The sequence below is a fragment of the Pollicipes pollicipes genome, unplaced genomic scaffold (assembly GCF_011947565.3).
Source record: "Pollicipes pollicipes isolate AB1234 unplaced genomic scaffold, Ppol_2.1 Scaffold_7231;HRSCAF=8579_pilon_pilon_pilon, whole genome shotgun sequence".
Classification (NCBI taxonomy): Eukaryota; Metazoa; Arthropoda; class Thecostraca; order Pollicipedomorpha; family Pollicipedidae; genus Pollicipes; species Pollicipes pollicipes.
The window spans coordinates 19,623,422-19,631,080 of record NW_023597034.1 but is presented as its reverse complement, the minus strand read 5'-3'; positions in this window follow the sequence as shown (position 1 = coordinate 19,631,080).

Sequence of the window (7,659 nt, the reverse complement as noted above, 5' to 3'; positions counted from 1 at the left end):
CGTCGCTCGGGTGAGGATTTTTGTGAGGTGAGGTGGTGTTTTTTTGTGGTTAGGGGGGTTAGGGGGGGGGGGGGTGATTTGACCTGCTGAGATCTCAGGAACTAGGGAAGCTAGAAACATCAAATTTACAGGGGAATTAGCCTTTATGTAAAACTCAATTAGATCAAAGCTTGAAGGCCTTAGGTTTTGACCTAGTCAAATAAGGTAAAAAGTTAAACTCCAAATTGGTCTCCAAAGTGCCCCCAGAACCTAGATACCTGTTCTAAGCAAAACGTCACATGCTCATTTAAGGTCAGTGATCTTTTTTGACCTTTTGAAGGTCACGGTGACCATAATCATACAAGACTATTTCGAGTTATGCAGTTGAATAAGCGGCAAAGACTGCGCTAGGCAGCATGCTCCTAAAAACAAAATGTTTACCCGGGTCATTTTAGGTCAATGACCTATTCTGACCTTTAGGAAATCCATGGAAGATGTGTAGTGCGGTTCTTCTTATCAATACATTCGAAATGAGCACCAGAAACTAGCGCATACAACAAGCTACAGGGTAAGAATACAGGATGATCTTTACCTTGGTCTGACCTTCATACCTGGTCCTAGGCCAATGGAACTGGTTCATCAATTTTGTTGTGTTGCATAAGAAAGTATCTCAGAACTATACGGTTTCGTCTAACACTCCGTTGTTGCATCAGATTGAATGATTCCCTAAAAATTGACTTCGCAGAATCCATGGCCTGACTTTGACCTCCAGTGGGCCAGTGGCCTCCCAATGTACATTCAAATTTTTGACACCAAACAATCGGCTACTCAATGTTCTACAGCTATGCAAAATTAGGCGCTGCTGCACCGCGCCGTTCAGAAACCATTTTCGAAAAACCTTTGAGGGTCAATGTGCCCCCTACCCGAGCGCGTGTTAAAGGGAATGTTCCACATTTGAAGATGTTGAGACAAAGCACATATCATGGAACAAGCTAACTTGTAACTAGAGGTTTGCTCTTAAGGCGGAACAAATTTTTCTAGCTAACGATTTTTTAAAATCAGTAAATATGCTATTCGGCCGGTGTGTCTGGAAACCGGGCTCACGAGAGCCAGATATGAACGACTTGACAGTTATATTTTTATTGGCCTTGATCGCCGCATGGCCAGCGGAATGGCAGGAGTTGAATCACGTTACGATGTCATTAAAGATACCTGGGTGACCTTAAAACAGCATTTTCCAAGAAGCCTCCATATCTTCGCGGGCGTGTTACTCAGAAGCTAGAAGGGTAACCTTAAGAAGGGCAAGGTTGTGAATTGCACCAAATGAGCTTCAAGATGGCTATCTCAGTTCAAATCCCCACACAAATGTGGAGCACTCCCTCAAAATGGAGTGTTTTACTTTTGCATGGGGGTTTGAACTGAAACAGCCTGATTGAAGACATTTTGATGCAGCTCACCGCCACGCCTTTTTCGTGATTTTCGACGACCACAAACAGTGATCATCACATCACAATCAGTCATGTAAGCAGTCGTGGTCTCTTGAAGGTTGGCATGGGCGACCACACCTGGTTTGTCGCATTCTCCAGTCACTGGGATTCTTGTTTTAAGTGTAAGATGCTTCTGTCATACACCAGACCGGAAGTAAAAAAGGAAATCGCTAAGAAAGCTGACCGCTCCGTCCAGTATCCTTGGCCATGGTCGAGAACATTATGGCATCATCATGGCGCAGAATTTCGTCAGCAGGTCCTGCACCGCGACGTACGACATGGGCAGACACAACGGAGGACCCACATTTGCCAAACCGCTTCACGCAGTCGGCATCTTTCCGTGCTCAGGAAGACCGTCGGCCGCATCAAAGAGCCCCGCCGCGCCGATAAAACCGACCGGTTGCTGCGATGAACGGGGTTGAAGAAGGCACGCCGACAAACCTGCTCGTGACGAAAGCGCGGCGCCGGTCGGCCGGGCCAGGGCCCTGTACCGCCGGCGCGAGGTCGCCGTTGATGTAACGGCGGCCAGAAACGTCCCGACCCGGATCCGCTCAGGCTTGACGGACCCGTGCCGAATGTCGAACATCTTGACAGCCCATGGTTTCCACGATTATTGTGAGGATCCTTGAACTCATCGTGAATCTCAAATTTCGACAGCGTTAACGTTTCTAGAAGGTTATGAGTTCAATAAACCTTACTAATAATAAGGCAAAGCACCCGCAATGAGTCTTACTAAAAGCGTCCCTTAGATAGTACACCGAGACGCATGCAACATAATTTGACCGTCGACAACGTACGCCAAGCAAACCTGTGGCTGTCCTGCTATGGTCATCATCCGTCGGTCCGCGTGAGTCCCCGTCCACCGATGGGCCGTGAGCCTCTCGGTCGCTGTCAGGAGCCTGCCGCCGATGGCCGGGCCTGACAGAGCCTCTCGGCCGCTCTCAGGAGCCTGCCGCCGATGGCCGGGCCTGACAGAGCTTCTCGGCCGCTCTCAGGAACCTGCCGCCGGTGGCCGGGCCTGACAGAGCTTCTCGGCCGCTCTCAGGAGCCTGCCGCCGGTAGCCGGGCCTGACAGAGCCTCTCGGCCGCTCTCAGGAGCCTGCCGCTGGCGGCTGGGCGCTGTCGCTGACGGCCCGCTGATCCATCTGGGGTCGCCGGTCGCCGCCAGAGACGGTGGGCAGGTTCAGATGCCGCCTGCCCCGCCGCCGCCCTGGGCGACTGTTTACGGGCAATGACGACTCGCGGTGACCTGCTCGGGGCATGGCGTGAGATGCAGAGAGCTCAAATCTGATACGCCTTTGTAAGTTTGATGATCAGAAAAGTAGATCAATGGAGATTTTGATGCTCGGGAAAAGTATTTAAGTTACAGGACGCTGGCTTTCACGGCTCGGAATGCAGCCGCAAATCGCCGTTGGTTTATGTCAGCGTGTGGAGGTCATGATAATACAAACCCAACGCACCCGCAAACAATATCATCAGGTTTGCGTTATTCAGGTTATCATCATATTATATTATTATCATATCATATTATTATTATCATATCACATTATTATTATCATATCATGTTATTCAGGTTGTTCAGGTTGTCATCTTGGTTTGCCCTCGATAACCTTTAGTATGCCAATCTGGCTGAGAATGAAACGCGAATCAGGACAAAAAGAGGCGTTGTCTGTCAGCTCAGCGTACTATGTCACCATGGCCTTCGCGATTTTCGCGGTTGGTCAGCGGAAAAGTAACGCCTAGAAATATCGTCCGAGCAAGGCAGGCTTTGCATGTAGTAACCCTTGGGCACTACGGAGGCGGATTGGTGTCTGAGAATAGCCTGCTTGCTGGTTTTGTTTCACAATGTACGACTTGAGTCCTGTAGATTCCGGCGCAGCTGGGGAATGCAGCACCAAGGACGAGTCGTAAACGCGATTACGGACGCCGGCAATGTTTCGGCACATGCGGCTGGAATGCTCCCGACGCGTGCACAGTTGTCATGTCCACGGAACTGACCTTGTGCAGCCTTCAGCGTTTGGTATGAATGGGATTTTACGAGTATTGTGTGGTCTGACCTGCAATAGTATTGAAGGTGCAGCGGTCTGGGGATTACGTACCTTCTGCCTGATATGGGCCAATTGGTGGGGAACTTGTTCGAGTGCCCAATTCTGCCGTCATGCGTGACAGTTTCGATAAGCGCCAAAGGTACAGAGCAAGTCTCGAAACATTTTTTTAAGGGCGCCTCTGTAAGGCATCCCTGTAAACAGCATTGTGAGCGAGTCATGTAAGCAAATAGTTTATTTTGAGGTTTGCGTGATACCGGGCATATGAATTGGGCGATTTAGTAAATAAGCACTAGACTTGTTTGCATCTGGACACCAAAGCAAGTTCAGCGATGTCTTATAACGGTACCTCTTGCTATCAATGCAAGTTTTTTGACGGAAACTCAAATTTTCAGTTTAAACCCGCAGGTAATTCTGTTGCGCTTGACAAGAGTGTGTACAATGCATCATTTGACAACCTAAGCTATTGTAATTTGTGGTTCAAGATGAGTTATTTGCATTTTGTTGCCTCTTTAAATTTGGCGTCGTACGCTGTTGAGATAATGGGACTTTGATGCCCAGAATGCGCTAAGAGCATATATTTAAACATTTGTCGAACGTAACTACAGTACTCAATAGCATGTACCACAAAGCGTACACAATGGTTTGTAACACGCTGCCACACTTGCCTAAACACGACCACAAAAAACATTCATCTGAGAGTGGATCACCTCTCGGCAGTTTCACCACCAAAAAAACGAAAAACTAGACGGAACGCTGGCAGATTTTCCTCCCGCTGGAACACCAGCTGGCTGGTCCCGGTAAGCCCAGCCCAGTCATATAGATATAAGAACAAACCAACTTTAAATCGTGACATCGGCTATGTGTCTGCCCTGTCGGTAAAAACTGCCCTCACCCATTGTGCCAGCATTTCTCATCGCGATGAGGCGTTTTCCCCTTCGTCTAACCCACCACAAACGTCACGGGGTCATGCCATTAGCTGTGTTGTAAGTTTCCCTGTTCCTTTTCAGATCACCCAAGCTGATAACGTGTAGATGCCCCAGATGGGGCAGGCCGTATGACTGAGCCGCAGGAGTGACCTCAGAAAGCAGGATAATTCCGTCTGCGCGCCGCGCTCGCCCCGCGGAGTCAGTGCGGGGCGCGGCATGCCGGTGTCTAGGGTGGTTGGCGGTCCGCCGCGCAGACCATGGCGCCGGTCCGTGCGTTCCTGCCAGCGACGGCGCTGGCCTGCTGCATCGGCCTGCTGGCCTGCTGCGACATCAGCAGGCCCGAGGCGCTCAGCGCCTGCCTCAAGCGCGTGCTGCTCGACGCCAGGCCGAAGCTGGCGGAGCGGCTGGACCCGCTCCTGTTGCCAGACACGACCGCCGGCCGGCTACATACCTCTAACTTCAGCGTCAGCGGCCTCTCCGGCTACCACGTAGAGCGGCTGCAGGCCGCGCTGAGGCCCGGCGGCAGGCTGCAGGTGCGCGTGCTGCTCTGGTGGCCGCGGCTGCGCGGCCGCCTACAGGCCCACCTCAGCCTCTGCCGCCACCTGCTGCTGCAGCTGTGCGCCACCGTCAGCGCGCAGCCGGTGCTGAAGGTGGCTGGCGCCACGGCCGACATCGCCACCACGTTGCGCCTGGGTCTGGGCGGCAGCGGCCCTCAGCATCACGCCGACCAACACCAGGGTCACACTGTTCGCACCCCGCTTCGTCGTGGAGGCGAACCTGAGCGGCGCTGTGGCGGCCCTCAACAGCCGACTGGGCGACCTGATAAACCAGCTTGCCAGCACGTGGGTCAACACGTGGTGGCACCGCGACCGGCACCTGGCGGAGAGGCGCGTACAGGGGGCGCTCGACGGCCTCATACGGGAGCGGCTCGCCGATCGGCTGATGGACCTGCTGATCAGCTGACGGACCTGCTGATCGCCTGAGGGCTCTGCTGATCGGCTGACGGACCTGCTGATCGGCTGACGACCTGCTAATCAGCTGACGGGCCTGCTGATCAGCTGATGAACCTGCTGATTGGCTGACGGACCTGCTGACCGGCTGATAGACCACTGCCAGGCCTGCTCATTGTCTGGAGGGTCTGGGCTCATCGTCTGAAGGGTCTGGGCTCATCGTCCGGAGGGTCTGCGCCCATCGCCTGGAGGGTGTGCTCTCATCGTCTGAAGGGCCTGCGTTCATTTCTGGAGGGTCTGGGCTCATCGTCTAGAGGGTTCGCGCTCATCGTCTGGAGGACCTGCAGTCATCATCAAGAGGGACTGCTAACCGACTGAAGGATCTGATAAGTGGCTGGAGGGCCTGCTTAACGGTTGGGGGTCTGCTACCTGGCTGAAGGATCTTTCGTCCCACCCGGAGGGTCTGCTGATCAGCTTAATGTTAACTAAATATAGCCTGCATGCCAACCAATGACCTGAAGATGGGCTGGAGTGCCTTCGGCCGACCGAACGGCATCCTGACGTGCTCGCGGTGTGGCAACGTTTTGAACGTCATCATGCTGATGTATTGGATAGCTTACTGATGTGTTGCATGACCCTCTGATATGTTGAGCAGCCGACTGATGTGTTGAACGGTGTGTTGTAATTATAAACGCCTTGCGAAAACGTTGGCCGACAGACTACATCTCAAACGGCCTGGTGATGTTTTGAACGGCTTTCTGATGCGTTGAGCTTCGTGGTGACTTGTGGGACGCCTGCTGGGTGTGTCCAACGGACTGTCCATGTGTTTACCCGGCTGCTGACGTGCTGAACGGCCTGCTGTTGTCTTAAACGGCTTGCTGATGCGTTAAGCGCGTGCTGACACGACGGGCCTGCTGATGCGTTGAACAGGCTGTCCATGTGTTGACCAGCCTGCCGCTTTGTTGAATGGCCTGTTGACGTGTTGACGGGCCAGTTGACGTGCTGAAAGCCTACCGCGACTCAGTGAATAAACCTGACTGCTTGAGATCGTTATGCACTGATCTGAGATGAGATCGTTATACACTTAACTCCATGTCATTACGTGAATCAATAAGGTGAAGTATAGCACTTTGGTGGCATGTCAGCGCCCCTGGTGCCTGATCTAGCATTTGAACCTGACGTCCGTTGGCGCATTTCGTTTGCGGCGATCGCCTGAGGCATCATTTTTATCTCACTGGTATCCTGCGGAAAAAGTGGCGGAGGTAGGGAGAGATAGAATGGCTGGATTCATGTCTTGGCTCGTCCACCCCAGTAATGCAATTTCAGCTCGGGAAGCATTTTCGGTATGCGTCGTTTAATGTCCAAAGTATTGTTTTGGTACGGCTGCGCTCCGTTTGGTCTGGGTTTCGTTCAGTTGCCATTTTACAACACCAGAGCGATGGACCGTAAAATAAGAGTAAAAAATAATTTGCGATGCGATCCAACATGCTTGGAGGCATGTCAGACGGGTCCATGTTCAACTGGTACGAGTCTGCCAATCACGCTGAGGTACAGATATTGCAAATAAATTCATAATGGGCTTAAACTGAATGCAAACTGAAGTTAAGTTAAGGAATAGCGCCACGATGGTGGCCTGATGTCGTCATATGAAAACGTTACCAACTGTTGCTTTTACGGCACATATTGACTGATGACGTCACAACGTTTAGCATGCTACGTGACTGAAGCTATTCATTACGGAAAATACTGATGTCGTGACGTGAATGAAAAAAAAAACGAATTGGGACTAGCACAAATATTTGTAAATTGGGCCATAATAAGATTATGTTTTTATTCGTCGATCATTTTCATGATGATGTAGACTCTTCCACCACGCGGGGACCCTAAAGACCCAACACCCAGACCTTTAAGATAGGTTTAACTGAAATTGTTGACGGATGTCTGTTCCCGGTGCCTATCAGGCCTCCTGCATTCCAAAGTTCAATCCAGTCAACGATGTTTTAAGAGCTTTCTTGAGGAAGCATTCCTGCTAATCTTTTTAATTTCCGTAATCCGGGAAGCAATTTTTAAAGAATTGATCCGAATTCTTTGGTTAGATGGATTTGTGGGATCAGAGCTCACGCTGAGCAGTGCTTGTTGTATGAACCCTGACCCCTACCATCCGATCGCGCAATTCTAGGCAACGAAGATGAAATATATTGTTCAATTTGATTGTAGGAAGTCAAACGTTTTTTTGCTGTCATTCCGCTACGTGATGTGTGGTGACGCC